We start from the raw sequence: 15,971 nt of genomic DNA on the forward strand, positions 1-15,971 counted from the left end.
ATTGATAGCCTACGGTGAACGATGTCGGATCCATGATCTCCAAAGAAGATTTAGCTTTGGCACCAGGGAAGAGGCTTGCTCACTCAGGAGCTTTTGTGTAGCAGAGTTTTATTAAAGTAAGAGAACAGACAGAGAAAGCTTCTGACATAGACATCAAAAGGGGGATGGAGCGTGCCCCCCTTGCCAGCCTAAGCAAGGGAGTTATATACTTTTTTAATTAGTTATTACAATAAATCAAAAGAATGTCTCAAGGTTGTAAAGATCTTACTAGACCCACTCTTATAATTTATATTTTAAGATAACAGGATTAGCCAGGTTTTCAGGAAGGAGAAACTGTCCTCAAGCAGGATACATTGTTGTTATATAATCCTTACTAAGGAATGTAGAAGGAAAAAAAAAATGTTTGTCCTTCCCTCCTCCTTGAGAATTCAAGACCCCTATCTCCTCTTTGAGAACCCCAGACCCCTTTTTCCTCCTCAGGGACCCTGGAGTTCTTATCAATCTGCCTAGGAATTGACTCTTTGATTCCCCCCTTTTCTTTTAGGAGAATTATGTTGCCAAGGGAAAGGGGCATCGTTTTCATTCCATAACTACTTCTTGCTATTGAGGGGCATAGTCCCTAAACTGTTGAGGAAACATATTCTGCTAACCCTCATAGGAGGGTCTTTGACCAGAGGCCCCAAGTAATAGTTGGAGGAGGCTGTAGCACTTGTAGGAGCCTGGACAACCATCTGTAACTTAAAAGCTTTCAGACGGTTAGAAACAAACCCCATTTTACAGTTACAGATGTAAGGCAAAATACTCATTAAACCAAGTTAAAACATAAAATTAAAAGTCACATTATGTCCTTAGTTAAGTTATACCAGTCCATCTTAGGACTGTTAGATGTCATCAGATCAACAAGAGGCGTCACATACGATTGTTCTTGGTGGTGAAGGTATTCACAGAGTTGAAGAAAGTCCTTCCCTTGAAGTGGAGAAACCCACCATGGTAAGCCTTCAATTGATGAGGAGGTTGAAAAGCTGAAAGCTGAGTCACATAGTTAATTCTAAGGCTTCAGGGTCTATAACAATGTCTGTGCATAAGAAGGGTCTTCCACAAATACATTCAAAGGGGAACAGTCCCTTCTTTGGGGGGACAGTTCAAGTCCTCATTAAAGCTGTGGGTAGAATTTTAAGCCAATTGTCTTGTGTCTCTTGAATTAATTTGTGCAATGTCTCTTAATGATGTCATTAGTTTTTTCAACCGTTCCTGAGGATTGGGGTCTCCAGGAATAGTGTAAGTAATATTCTATTCCTAAAGCTTTTGACACCCCCTGAGTTACAGCAGCTTTAAAGGTGGAGCCATTGTCACTCTGGAGGCTCTGCAGCAGCCCAAACCTGGAAATAATTTCAGGGATTAAAAGTTTTATAACTTCCTTAGCCTGTTCACTACAGCAGTGAAAGGCCTCAATCCATCCAGTAAAAGTGTCTACCCAGACCTGTAAGCAAGAAAATCCATTTGTTTTTGGCACATGAGTAAAAGGAACCACAGCCTCATTTATTATTCATAAATCTTATTATGAGATAATAAGATTATTCATAAATCTTATTATTGATAAAACTAGTCTCCATTTATCATTTGATTTTTTTATACCCAAAATAGGGGTGGTTGCATGGACTATTACAGGGAATTAAAAGCCCTCGCTCCTTTAAATTCTCAATGATGGGTTTTAACCCTTCCTTAACCTTTTAGTGGTACTGCTTTTGATGTGGAAATAGGTGAGGATCTTTGAGCTTGATAAAGACAGGAACAGCATTTTGTGCTCAACACACAATTTTTCCACCAGCCCACACTTTAGGATTTACATTTTATTCAATTAATGGGAGAGAAGGAGCAGGCTCCATATTTATGAAGACAGAGGCCTGGACCTTGCTCAGTACATCCCTCCCCAGAAGGGGTGAGGGAGACTCCAGCACGAATGGAAACTCAGGAGAAAAAGAGTACAGAGTCCCAGTTGCAGCTTAAAGGATGACTGAAATAATAACATTTGGCTTGTCTAGATAGTCCCATTATGGTAGTGGATCAGAAGGAAAGCAGGCCAGGGGCTTCAGTGAGGACAGAGGAATTTGCCCCAGTGTCTAGAAGAAGATTGACTGATTGGCCCTCCACAATTATTAATACCCAGGGTTCCTCAAGTGTTATTAGGATGGGGGTTTGTGTGGGGACCCCCGGGCACCTTCAGTCCTGATTGTCCTGAGAGTCTGACCCCTGGGGCTTATGCCTCAGAGGGCAATCTCTCCTCCAGCATGGTCCCTTGCAGACCAGACATGGAGCTGGGGGTGGCTTAGATGCCTAAGGGCAATCCCACTTGAGATGCCCCTCCTTTCCACAGTGACTTCAATTCCTCCCCTTTTTCTCTTCAGGCTGATTCATAGCAGTTCTTACAGCCATCACTGGAGCCTGGGTCTTTTCTTTGGTTCTTTTCTGTTGTCATTTTCCTCCTCATATTCTCTACTGTAATATACTGTCTGAGCCAGCTGCAACAGTTTTTCCAAAGACAGATTTGGTCTGAACACCTGTTTTTGTAACTTACAGCAGATATCTGGAGCCAGCTGAGTGAGAAATCTATCTTTTAAGATCATTCCTCCTCTGCAGTTTTAGGATCAATGTCAGTAAATTTACAGAGAGCCTACCGTAATTATCTAGCAATTTACCAGGAGTTTCCTTCTCACCCTGTTCTATGTCAGCCAACTTAGCATGAAATCTTAGTGTGTGCTTGCTTGAGTCCTTCAAGAATACATCTGGCAAGGTGGTTCTGATGCTACCTTCTTTTAACCATGTTATAGTCCCAGTCTGGCTCTTTCGTGGGAACTGCTTGGCTCCCAGTAGGGAGGAGGACTATTTCATGTTCCCTCTTTCCCCTTATCTCACATTCAAGCCATTCATCTCCAAAAGTAGTAGCTTCCCTCAGAATTCGAGCTCTCAAGTCAGGAGTCAGCATCTGTCCCAAGACATGTATTTTATCTCTCTAAGTAAGCTCATAAAGTAAAGTTAGTCCCGTAAAGACTTCTACGTACTTTTTGGATCCTCTAAATAGTCTTGACCACAATTGGAACTGTTTGAATTTCTATCTGGACTGAGGAAACCCCTCCTGGAAGAGTGCCCTGATTCTCAGCCTGTTCGGTTGGGAACCCCAGATACAGGGGCAAAGTAAGAGGGCAGGAGGAAACTGAAAGTTTCACACCCAAATCTGCACCTTAGGACCCAAGTCTGGTGTATCTCGCAGAGAGATAAAGAGCAACACATACCCATGTTCTCTTGTTTCTTCTACTCATGTTCTCTTGTTTTGTACAGAACTGGTCTGGTTGTAAAACAGTATCATAATTGAGAGACCCTTTAACCGGCCAGTGTTCCCTGTCTTCCAAAGGATACTGTGCCCATTCAGTATCACAGAAGAATATCAGGTGTGTCTTTTTAAATTCTTGGGATCAAACTTGTCCTAGTTGTTTTTTTTTAATACATTTTAAAGGAGTGATTTTGGAACTGCTAGCTCCCACCTGTAAGAGAGAAGAAAGGGGCATCCACAGCCATGGCTTCTTCCCATTGGAGGCTTCCCTCCCTGCTCTAGATGGGTGTGTAGACAGACTTTCCACCAAAGCTTTCTTTCCCTGGTAGGACTTAGTCTGTCCCTTACCAACACAGGTGCCTTACTCGTCCCTCCTGGTTCTTCCACTGGGGGAGGTGGGGAATGCACCAGGGGTAGACCTGATGGCATCCCAGATTGATTTCTAGCTCCTTACCACCAAGATCTTTGTTTGACTTGTCCTTTTCTCTGATGCCATACAGAATGTAACAGAGTAGCTGTCCTGAATGTTTCCCAAGCTAGGACTATGGGAAGCATCAGTGTTCCACGGGCCCATTCACATTCCTGAGTACAGTCCTGACCACAGTAGAAGCTGTGAGTCACAAAGGGATGAACAACAACCAAGATGTCCCTTCTGAGTGTCACCACGCTAGTATATGTGACAGCAAAAGAGATGGTGAAGGGTCGGCCAGCGAGGAAAAAGTGAATTTTGTCCTCAAGCTACTAGGGCCAGTCCTTCCAGTTCATTTCCACAGATTCCACAAAAAGAATATCTAAGGAGGTAAGACAAAAGCCACCAGAGAGCCTCCTCTGGTCCGCTAACAGCACTAGCAAAGGAAGAAGCCCACTGTACTTCCAATCTGACCAGATCCTGCAATTCCTGATCTGTGTCCTCAAAAACCTCACGGTCACCAGCAGTGCTTCTATCCACATAGACTGGAGGCACAGCCACGACAAAGACTCACTTTTGGGACTCTGGCCCCTGAGGCAGGCAGCCAAGAGAGTGACCTCGAGCCTGAGAGACGTTACTGAAGCTACGGTTCCGTCTAGTTCCTGAACATGCTGCTGGAGCTAGAGTTCCACCTCGCTCCATACATTCTCCTCGTAACTTTCTAACAAAGCTAAGCACTTCCATACAGGGGGTCTAAGTAAAAGTACACAATAACAGCATGGGTCCCAATCCCTTGAAAGTTTATGATCTGACAGATTATGTTAGTAGGTTTAATTCCCCCATGCAATTACAAAATGGTCAAAGAGACCAGGAAAAGGTGACCGAGAAAGGAAAGTTTGGTCCACGCGATTTGCCCATCTCTGGCCACTCCCCTCGCAGGGATGTTGGGTGTCTCTTGGCATTGGCAGGTCGACATAAACCCCCGACAAGGTTCCCCTTTCTGGGGCTTCCATCAGTCATTATGCAGCACTGCAAAACCGCACAGCAGGGCTCATCACTTGCTTCCCACAGGGCATGTCATTCATTCACACAAGCACACAGAAGAGCTAGTAAAATAAAGCAGAAAACGTGAGTGCATACTGAGAAAGCAGAGTCTAGAGCTCTGAGAGTTCTTACATGGTCCTGAAGATCCCAGATGAGCCCCAGAAATTATGGCTTATGGTGAACGGTGTCAGATTCATGATCTCTGAAGAAGATTTAGCTTCGAGACCAGGGACCAGCCTTGATCACTCAAGAGCTTTTGTGTAGCAGAGTTTTATTAAAGTAAGAAAACGGACAGAGAAAGCTTCTGACGTAGACATCAGAAGGGGGATAGTGTGTGCTCCCCTCGCTAGACTAAGCAAGGTAGTTAGATACTTTTTATATTGGTTATTACAATAAATCAAAAGAATGTCCCAAGATGGTAAGGATCTTACTAGATCCTTACACTCCCATAATTTACATTTTTAAGATAAAAGGATTAGCCAGAACGTTTTCAGGAAGGAGAAACTGTCCTCAAGCAGGATACATTGTTGTTATATAATCCTTACTAAGGAATGTAGGGGGGGAAATGTTTGTCCTTTCCTCCTCCTTGAGAATTCCAGACCCCTATCTCCACTTTGAGAGCCCCAGACCCCTCTCTCCTCCTCAGGGACCCCACTTCTCATCAACCTGCCTAAGGGTTGACTCTCTCACCATCTCATACCAAGCACTAGGCGTCCTCCACAGAGCGAGTGCTCCAGTCACACTTCGTTGCTATTGTTCAGTCACTAAGTCACGTCCAACTCCTTGCGACTCCATGGACTGCAGCACGCCAGGCTTCCTTGTCCTCCACTACCTCCTGGGGTTTGCTCAAACTCATGTCCATTGAGTCAGTGATGCCATCCAACCATCTCATCCTCTGTTTCCCCCTTCTCCTCCTGCCTTCAACCTTTCCCAGCATCAGGGTCTCTTTCAATGAGTTGGCTTTTTGCATCAGGTGGCCAAAGTATTGGAGCTTCAGCATCAGTCTTTCCAATGAATATTGGGTTGATTTCCTTTAGGACTGACTGGTTTAATCTCCTTGCAGTCCAAGGGACTCTCAAGAGTCTTCTGCAGCACCACAATTCAAAAGTATCAAATCTTTGGTGGCTGGCCTTTTTTATGTTCCAGGCATACTAGGAATTGGTGAATTAGAGGAAATGTTTATGTTTCAGGTCAGTTGGAGCTCATCTGGAAGAAGACTGGGTATCTAGTTGTCCCTTGGTGAGGGGGCAGCGGGTCACTGAAGGGATCCTGGTCTCCAAAAGAATACAACCTTGTGACCTTGACCTACTCCTTCTCATTGCCTCCCACCACCTCTCTGCTCTCTGCCACTTGTTGCCTAGCTGAGAGCCATGTCATCCTATGGGAACAGAAACCTCTCAGAGATGCCTCTGCAGGAGTTTGTACTGGAGGGATTTGCGGGTGGCCCGCAGACCCAGGCCCTGCTCTTTGCTCTGTTCCTGGCCCTGTACGTGGTGGCCGTCCTGGGGAACCTCACCATGATCGTGGTCATCACCCTGGATGCCCGTCTGCACTCCCCAATGTACTTCTTCCTCAAGATCCTCTCCTTTGTGGACCTGTGTTACTCGTCTGTCATCGCCCCCAAGGCCCTGGTCAACTTCCTGTCCTCCTCCAAGGTCATCACCTTTGCAGGATGTGTCACCCAGTTCTTCTTCTTCTCCACCATGATCACCACTGAGGGATTCCTCTTGGCCGTGATGGCCTATGACCGCTTCATGGCCATCTGCAGCCCCTTGCGCTACCCCATCTCCATGCACCCCTCGGTTTGTGCCCGCCTGATGCTGGGCTCCTACTGTGGGGGTTGCTTCATCTCCATCCTGCAGGCCAGCTTTACATTCAGCCTCCCATTCTGCATCTCCAACCACATCGATCACTTCCACTGTGATGTGCCCCCTCTGCTCAAGCTTGCCTGTGCTGACACGACCCTCAATGAGCAGTCATGTTTGGCCTCTGTGGCCTCATCATCGTGGGCACCACACTCGTGGTCCTCATCTCCTATGGCTACATCACAGTGACCATCCTCAGGATGCGCTCAGGAGGAGGGAGACACAAGCTCTTCTCCACCTGTGGCTCCCACATGACAGCCGTGTCTCTCTTTTATGGGACCCTTTTTGTCATGTATGCCCAGCCGGGAGCTGTGGAGTCCATGGAGCAGGGCAAGGTGGTGTCTGTCTTCTACACCCTGGTCATCCCAATGCTCAACCCGCTCATCTACAGTCTGAGAAACAAGGACGTGAAGGATGCCCTGCGGAGACTGGGGCAGAAGCACACAGCCCCGTGAAGGAGGGTGACCAGAGAGACTGGTTTTCCTGAGGGCAGGATAACAGGGCTTTGGAGGAGGCACTAGGTTTAATTTGAGGAATTAATTCCTCATTCATTTATTTTTTCATCCTACATTTTATTTGATCCCTCTTGGAAGCATAACCTGGACAAAAAAACTGAAGTGTGAGATGCAAAATGAATAAGGCATTTTTTTTGCCAACAGAAAATTAATATCCTTAAAGGGCAAGACTCCAATATCAAAGTCTGGGTAACAGAGTGGGCAGATGGTGAGCAGAGAGTTTCTGAAATAGCATGTGTCCGAATTCAACATCCTTCACTGAAGACATGAAACTACACAAACTCTGATGCCTCCTCCCTCACTTCACTTCCCTGAATCCGTGTAAATATGTGCTCTGCATTCTCCCCTCGACTGCCTAGAAGAGGGGCATTTGTAGGTTCAGCCTTGTCCCTTCCTTAGTGATAACACGGGGGTCAGTTGTGGGGAGTTAGGAAGACCACGCTTCCCTTCAATCCTGCAGCAGGGCTGTTCCTCCTCCTCCCGCTTCTGTTCCCTGATGCCTCCACCCAACAAGACAGCAGAGAGCACCAGGCGCCTGCTTCAGAGGCTCCTAGTGCTCCCTGTCCTGGGTTCTCCCCTTAGGAGCCCCAGGGATGCCCGACATTCATCATCCCAGTAACCCTTCACCACCCAGCCTGGCAGGTGATAGTGCCCTGGCTAGTTAAGACCACAGAAAATGGTGCTTTGTTAGGACAGGTATCTCTGAATAAGGAGGAAGGTCCTAGTATCTGTTGCAAAGGCAGGAGTTAGAGAGAGAAGGTGCACTTCCTTGGCAGAGAACACAGCTCCCTGCTCTCTGTCCCACACTCCCCAGGGCAGCCTGGACCCTCAGTCCTGACTTGCCTGTTCAGAGCTCCATCTTCATTGCTCCCTGGACTCAACACACAGCCTGGACTCAGAGCCCAACGGCCTCCTTGTCATATCTCCCCAGAGTCACCCACTCCCATGGTTGCTACCAGAAGGTGGTCCCCTGCACATGGTATGGTCTGTACCCTATGGTCAGTGGGACGTGCCCTGCCTCCCTGATCACAGCTCTCCATCTCCCTGCTCTCCTGCTCAGGAGAACTGTGGGCAAGAGGCTAGAACACCCAAGTCATCAGACTGTTGATCACCATTACTGAATGGGTAGATAATCCAAGGTCTTTTCTGGATTCTTGATCCCATTGTCCCATCTCTGGGCTCCAAAATTAGTTCTAAGTCTTCCATAGATTACTGTATTCCTCTCACATAATGCCTTCACTCTGAGGAGTGCCTACAATTTTCTGTTCCCAAATGACATGCCTCCTTATCATCTCATGCTATTATATAATTCTGTCTCCTACTCTCTCTTTCTGCATCTCTTTTATTCTCCTCACCCTCCTCTTTTCCTCATCCTTCTTCCTTCCTTCTTCCTCTCTCTCTCATCTATTTTATTTTTGTCGTTCCATGGAATATCTTCATTTAAATTTGTAAATGAAACAAAAAGCTCAATATGTTGTATGCGACTCTAGATTTCTCATCATTATGTCAGTTTAATGGTATGAACAGAAAGGAATCTGTGGATCCTAGAAGATCATTAATTCTAAATTTGACTAAATCAGTAAAGCTTGTCTGATTTTAGATTGAGTAGAAATTCTCAAACAGTCTTAAAGAGAATTATTTTTAAAACCCTACAGGTTGGCTTTACCCCTGGTTGATCTTTACAGTGAAGATCACTGTAGAGTGTTAGAAGTGGTTTATTTGGATTCTATCCTGTTAATGCTTTGCAAGCTGCTGGTACACAGTAGTTTCTTAGTTCACAGCTAACCTACTGCCTGATGAGAATTTGAGTTCAGTGTTAACTAGTCATTGAATCCCAAAATATGCATGATGCAGCTCTAGTTTTTTTATTGTCCTTAAGTGGACAATAAACCCATTACATTTCAAGACCATACTGTAGTTTTGACGTTGATTCTATACTAACTTTTATAAGTTTCTACCTTTTTATAATGCAAAAAATTAGCATTTTTTGTTGTAACTAATTTTGAGAGTGCAGTTCAGTAGTGTTTAGCATAGTCACCTTCTTGTATATCAGATCTCCAATCTTGCAATCCTGGAACTCCATGCCCCTAATCAATAACTCCCTGTTTCCCCCTTACCTCACCACTGGCACCCACCATTCTGCTTTCTGTCTCTATGAATGTGACTTCTTCAGGTGCCCGAGACAAGTAAAACCTACAGCATTTGTCTGTTGGGGTTTGGTTGTTTCACTTAGCATAGTGTCTTCAAGATTTAGCCATTTTGCAGCAGCTGAATAGTATTCCATCACATGTGTATATTTTGTTTACCTCTTCATCCACCAAAGAACACTTGGGTTGCCTCCACTTTTAGACTATGCAGAAGAGTGTTGCTATGTAAATAGGCATGCAAATATATCTTAGAGAGACTACCTCTTTTCTTTCTTTTCTTTTTTTATTTAGTATCTATTCAGATGTTTGATTGCATCATATAATAATACCTTTTTAATTTTGGGGAGAACCCTATATTACTCTTCATAGTCGATGTACCATTTTTCTTCCCATCAACAGTGTAAAATCATTGCAATTTCTCCATATAGTAGCCAACACATGCTCTTTTCTCTTTCATGTCAACCATTTAATGATTATAAAGTATTATCTCTTTATTGTTTTTATTTCACTAATGATTAGTGATTTGAGCATTTTCTTATATGTTTGTTGACAATTTGTAGATCATCTTTAGAGAAGTGCCTTCAAGTAATATGAAAATTTTAAATAAGGTTATTGGCTTAATTGTAGTAATTTTTATGTATTCCAAATATTATCCTCTTATTGGACATTTGCAAACATTTTCCCCATCCCACAGGTTGCATTTCCACACGGTTATTAATATTTAAGCCTTTAATGAACATGTTTTTAAGTTTGATATCATCCCACATGTCTATTTTCACTTTTATTTCATATGCCGTTGGTGTCATATCCAAGAAACCATGGCTAAATCTAAGATTATTAAGCTTCTCTCTTATGTTTTTTTTCATGGATTTAAGAGACTCGGGTCATCCACTTAGGTTTTTATTCCATTTTAAGGTAGTTTTTGTTCATGATGCAAGGTAAGGGACCAACTTTACACTTGTGTACATACACAGATAGTTCTCCGACGCCATTTGTTGAAGAGGCTGTGTTTTCTCCATGGGACATTTGTTGAAGGTCATTTGACTAAAACCATGAAGGTTCATTTATGAGCTCTCTATCCTGCCCCATTGTTCAACCAGTCTGTCTTTGTGCCAGTACCATACTGTTTAGATTACTGTAGCTTTTAATGTTAAGAAATAAAGAAGTCTGAGACCCCCAAATTTCTTTTCAAGTTGGTTTTGGTCATATAGCCTCCCTGAGACTCCATATGAATTTAAAATGTATTTTCATTTTCTAGAAAAAAATAACATTGTGATTTTGATAAGGGTTGCATTGAATCTCAGAACACATTGGGTAATATTGTTATCTTCCAACTCATGCACTTGGGATATCTTTCACTTATGTTGAATACCTTTAATTTCTTTCAGCTATGATTTCTAGTTTTATATCCCTAAGTTTTTTGTCCCCTTGGCTAAGTTTAGTCCTTAGTATTTTATTCTTTTTGATATTTTTGTGAATGGATTGGTTTTATTAATTCCTTTTTATGTAGTTCATTAATAGTGCATATTAGTGCTTCTCATTTTAATGTACTGATTTTGTATATTGATGCTTTGCTAAATTTTGTATTTCTAGCAGATTTTTCATGGATATTTATGGTTTTGTTTACATAATATGATGCCATCTGTAAATAGAGATATTTTTAAATTCTTTATCAACTTGGATCTCTTTTATATCTTTTTCATGCCTACCTGCTCTAGTCAGGACCTCCAGTACTATGTTAAACAGAGGTGGCAAGAGGCATTCTTATTTTGTTCCTAATCTTAGAAAAAAAGCTTTTACTAGTGAGTATGATGTTAGCTATGGGAGTTCATTTGTGGATTTCATTAAGTTGAACTTTTTCTTACATTTTCTATTTGTTTTTTAATATACAATGAAAGGGAATTGAATTTTTAAAACATTCACCTGCATTAATTGAGCTGATCTTGAGATTTTCCCCCATCATCCTCTTAATGTACTAAGTTACAGTCTTTGATTTCCAAAACATCACAAGTTTTCTAGTATTTACTTACATACTAGTCAGTAATACTATTTTCTCTCTCCTCCCCCCATATTTTTATGTATCATGCACATAAATGTTTGTTGTCATCAAAGCAGTTATTTGGTAGGAAAGAGAATAAATATCATGTTGTACCACCTTGAGTCAAACTTCACACAGAAAAAAAAAAAATCCCTAATACCTTCCCCATACTTTTTACCATTCCTCCTGAGCCCACCCGGATGCAGGGCTTTGCCATCTCCCATTGAGCAATGATAAGCATTGACTGAAAGGGCTCATTCCCTCCACTTGGCCTTTTGTCAACTCACCTTCACTACCATCATCAAAGAGAATTGTTCAAGAAATAATCAAAATACACGGACAAATTTCCACCTTGTGAGACTTAGTTCAGTGGGAATAGGTTTGGCATCAGTGGCTCAGATCTGACAAACAGTGTCTCTCATGGAGGAGCCAGGTCAGTGGTCTGATGAGAATGCAGTGGTTCCACTTACATCAGATGTTTCCAGGGTTCCTGCCCCACCTCACCAAGGGCATAGGTGACATTGTCATTAGAGATGATGACCCAGACCTCCAGCCACAGCATCCACCTTCCTAGTCTCAGGGCAGAAGACACAAATATTTACATTTATACAAATATTATACTTACTTTATAATACACTTATATTTATACTTATGAATACTTATATTTATACTACAAATGTCATATTTACACTAATATTATATAATATATAAAATACTAAAATAAAATCCACTTCTGGAACTTTATATCACCCAAACCAAGACAAAGAAAATTTTCTAAATCCCATTTTTTGTCCTCCAAAGTTAAATACTATCTTGACTCTAAAATCAATGCCTCTAATTCTTGGTAAAATTTATATACAACAGAACAAATTGATTCTAAAACAGGGGCAGTTCAGTTCAGTTGTTCAGTCATGTCCGACTCTTTGCAACCCCATGGACCACAGCACTCCAAGCCTCCCTGTCCATCACCAACTGCTGGAGTTTACCCAAACTCATGTCCATTGAGTCAGTGATGACATCCAACCATCTCACTTTCTGTCATCCCCTTCTCCTCCTGCCTTCAATCTTTCCCAGCATCAGGGTCTTTTCAAATGAGTCAGCTATTCACATCAGGTGGCCAAAGTATTGGAGTTTCAGCTTCAACATCAGTCCTTCCAATGAACAACCAGGACTGATCTCCTTTCAGATGGACTGGTTGGATCTCCTTGCAGTCTAAGGGACTCTCAAGAGTCTTCTCCAACACCACAGTTCAAAAGCATCAATTCTTCGGCGCTCAGCCTTCTTTATAGTCCAACTCTCACATCCATACATGATCGCTGGAAAAGTCATAGCCTTGACTAGATGGACCTTTGTTGGCAAAGTAATGTCTCTGCTTTTTAATATGCTGTCTAGGTTGGTCATAACCTTCCTTCCAAGGAGTAAGTGTCTTTTAATTTCATGGCTGCAATCACCATCTGCAGTGATTTTGGAGCCCAAAAAAATAAAGTCTGCCAATGTTTCCACTGTTTCCCCATCTATTTGCCATGAAGTGATGGGACTGGATGCCATGATCTTAGTTTTCTGAATGTTGAGCTTTAAGCCAACTTTTTCACTCTCCTCTTTCACTGTCATCAAGAGGCTCTTTAGTTCTTCACTTTCTGCCATAAGGGTGGTGTCATCTGCATACCTGAGGTCATTGATATTTCTCCTGGCAATCTTGATTCCAGCTTGTGTTTCTTCCAGCCCAGCATTTCTCATGATGTACTCTGCATATAAGTTAAATAAGCAGGGTGGCAATATACAGCCTTGACGTACTCCTTTTCCTATTTGAAACCAGTCTGTTTTTCCATGTCCAGTTCTAACTGTTGCTTCCTGACCTGCACACAGGTTTCTCAAGAGACAGGTCAGATGGTCTGGTATTCCCATCTCTGTCAGAATTTTCCACAGTTTATTGTGATCCACACAGTCAAAGGCTTTGGCATAGTCAATAAAGCAGAAATAGATGTTTTTCTGTAACTCTCTTGCTTTTTTGATGATCCAGTGGATGTAGGCAATTTGATCTCTGGTTCCTCTGCCTTTTCTAAAACCAGCTTGAACCTCTGGAAGTTCACGGTTCACATATTGCTGAAGTCTGGCTTGGAGAATTTTGAGCATTACTTTACTAGTGTGTGAGATGAGTGCAATTGTGCGGTAGTTCGAGCATTCTTTGGCATTGCCTTTCTTTGGGATTGGAATGAAAACTGAGCTTTTCCAATCCTGTGGCCACTGCTGATGGCCAAAATACTTCAGAAAGTTACTAGAATTCATTGTGAATTTGGGAAACTCAAATTAAAACAAAGAATTAAAACTCAAATACACAAAGCAATGTGTATTTAACACACCCAGAAAATGAGGGAATATGGTGAAAACAAAGACTCCCACACTGCTGATTGCAGTCCATTGGTACAATCAGTTTGAGAGAAAATTGGTCAGATAAGTGTAAACGTAAGAAAGAAGTTGCTCACCAAGAAAAGCAAAATGCTAGAACGATTTATAGGAAGAATAAATCCCCCTCCTTTTGCTTTGGATATTATGGGTGTAGACAAACCATATTTCTGGAGAACTAGAAGAGAAAAGGGAGATTGGCAAGGGTAACCTCCATGCTCACCTTATTAGACAACACCATGATCATGGAGCACTGCATAGACTGCTTCAGTCCCACGGAACCAGGACCTCTTAAAAGGGAAGCCTTAGCTTTTCAGTTGCGTAGAGTAAGGGGATGGCAAAATGAATAAGAATAGAAGAAAATGAGTCTCTATAATGTAAAATTAACATGAAAATTAATGAAGTTGAGAAAAAAATATGTCTTTCTAGTCAACAATGCTTTTCTAGATATACACTTTAGAGGGGGAAAAAAATCCATTGTATAACATGCACTATTGAAAAACCAAATAAAAATGAAGTAACCTAAATGCCTCTCTAAATAAGATTCTGCAAGTAATTAGGGTATGTTTTCACGTTTAAAGCAACTGAAATAAGTGAACTAGAACATGGAAGGATTGGGAAAGGTGATCAAGGTCCCTGTACAGTGCATTTTGACATAGAGCTGGAGAGACGAGACACCCCTGAGACTGGAGAGTGAAGGTGTATTGCTGACCTTGCCAGGTAAGAGCAAACTCCCTCACTACTCTCTCGTGTCAGTCACCAGGGCCACCACAACTAATCAACACAAAGTTGGCAACTTATAGCAATAGGAACTTACTCCCTCATGGGTCAGGAGGATAGATGTCCAAAATCAAGTTTTCAGCATTTCCTGCTGCCTTTTAAATTTCTTTACAAACATCCTCCCTTGCCTTTTCCTAGGTTCTGGAGGCTCCAGGTGCCCTTGGCGCTCCTTCCCCTGTGGCTGTGTTGCTCTAACCTCTGCTCAGCCTTTACACACCCTTGGTCTTTATGTCTTGTGTCCTTTCCTCCTCTTATAAGGAAATCAGTCATTGGATTTACAGTCCACCTAATCCAGCATGACCTCATCCTGACACATTCATTTTGAAAGACCCTATTTTCAAATAACATCAATTTCTAATTTTCGGGGTGGACATTTTTTTTTGTAGGGAGACACTGTTCACCTTATCATAGTGATGTTCTCTATGCTTCAGGGGAATTTACATTCTACAGCTTCTGAGTATAGTGTTCTATCTATACCCAATAATTTCATTTAGGTAATATATTGAATCAAATCTAACATATGACTGCAATTTTTCTGTTTGCTTATCAATTACTGAGACTGTATGATAAGCCATGATTTGGATGTTTGCATTTCTTTTTAATTCTGTCAAATTTTCCTTTATATACTTAATCTTTTTCAGTTTCATACAAATTTAAAATTTTTACGTCATCCACTTGAATATTGAGTATTGAGAATTGAATATTTCATTATGAGTCAGTCAGTGTTAGTCACTCGGTCATGTCCAACTCTTTGTGACTCTGTGGACTGTAGCCTGCCAAGCTCCTCTGTCCACGGGATTCTCCAGGCAGGAATGTTGGAGTAGGTTGCCATTTCCTTCTCCAATTTCATTATGATATGTCCTTTTATTGAAAAAGACACATGCATCCCAATGTTCATCACAGCATTATTTACAACAACTAGGACATGGAAGCAATCTAGATGTCCATTGACGGATGAATGGATAAAGAAGCTATGGTACATATATGCAATGGAATATTCAGTTCAGTTCAGTCGCTCAGTCGTGTCCGACTCTTTGCAACCCCATGAATTGCAGCACGCCAGGCCTCTCTGTCCATCACCAACTCCCGGAGTCTTACTCAGCCATAAAAAGGAACGCATCTGAGTAACTGCTAATGAGATGGATAAACCTAGAGCCTATTATGCAGAGTGAAGTCAGTCAGAAAGAGAAAACCAAATATCATATATTAATGTACATATATGAAATCTAGAAAGATGGTACTGATGAACATATTTGCAGGGCAGCAGTGAAAACACAGATGAGGAAAACAATCTTATGGACATGGGATGGGGGAAGGAGAGGATGGGACAAATGGAGATAGTAGCATGGAAACATACACACGACCATATGTAAAATAGATAAGTAGTGGGAATTTGCTGTATGACTCAGGGAACTCAAACCAGGACTCTGTGACAACCCAGA

General features: G+C 42.2%; 1 long non-coding RNA gene and 1 pseudogene across 1 annotated transcript; one reads left to right on the forward strand and one right to left on the reverse strand.

Moving 5' to 3' along the window:
- Nucleotides 1-91: 91 nt before the first annotated feature.
- On the reverse strand, nt 92-14,058 carry LOC145504586 (uncharacterized). The gene is made up of 3 exons (XR_014052314.1): nt 13,973-14,058; nt 11,817-11,916; nt 92-1,379 (listed from the first exon to the last, which is right to left on the reverse strand). It is a non-coding gene; the product is annotated as an uncharacterized LOC145504586 (long non-coding RNA).
- LOC145507932 (olfactory receptor 9S13-like) lies at nt 6,152-7,101 on the forward strand (annotated as a pseudogene).
- Nucleotides 14,059-15,971: the final 1,913 nt, after the last annotated feature.

Source organism: Giraffa tippelskirchi, chromosome 5 (genome assembly GCF_054371585.1).
Source record: "Giraffa tippelskirchi isolate mGirTip1 chromosome 5, T2T-mGirTip1v1.2.pri, whole genome shotgun sequence".
Lineage (NCBI taxonomy): Eukaryota > Metazoa > Chordata > Mammalia > Artiodactyla > Giraffidae > Giraffa > Giraffa tippelskirchi.